This window comes from Notolabrus celidotus, chromosome 8 (genome assembly GCF_009762535.1).
Source record: "Notolabrus celidotus isolate fNotCel1 chromosome 8, fNotCel1.pri, whole genome shotgun sequence".
Taxonomy (NCBI): Eukaryota; Metazoa; Chordata; class Actinopteri; order Labriformes; family Labridae; genus Notolabrus; species Notolabrus celidotus.
In genome coordinates this window covers 25,546,890-25,547,575 of record NC_048279.1, presented here as the reverse complement: position 1 = coordinate 25,547,575, position 686 = coordinate 25,546,890, and positions in this window count along the sequence as shown.

The following is a 686-nucleotide window of genomic DNA, read 5'->3' as shown; positions in this document are numbered from 1 at the left end:
TGTGACACTGGTAATGAATGTTTATAAAGAGCCCAAGCCCAGGCTTTTGTTTTTTGTATTGTCCTAAATAAAATTCAACTTTTTTTGTGTGAAATCACAGGTATTGATGGTTTTGTTATGATAATATAAAATATTGGAGTCAAAGGACGGCTCAGCAACTCAACTCAACTCAACCTTATTTATATAGCACGTTTCATACCTAAAACATGCAGCCCAAAGTGCTTCACAGAATAGTAGAGAGACAGAAAACAACAGCAATGGTAAAATTATAAAAGGCAGGATTATAAATAAAATACTTAAAAATAAAATAAAATCAATACAGAAATGTAATCAAATAAATAATTGTGGAAAGAAAAGTTACAAAATAAGGTAGCGTTAACAAGATCAGATGGATACAAGAAATAAATAGATACATGAATAATTAAATAAGATAAATAAATGTTAAAGCAATGATTAAATATATAATAATTCAAATAATAATAAAAATAATGATGCAGTCTAGGGCTAAAAATAAATTACTATTACTAAAACACCCAGGGAGCTCGCCGTTTTAATGTCCAGAGGCAGAGTTAATATTTAAAGTGCAATGTTTTACCCACGGCTTTTATTTCGCAGTGGGGGGTTGTAGTCTCGCGGGAAGTGGCTTTCCTCGAAGTAGTTCTGTTCAGGCTGCAGGAGGAGGAGTT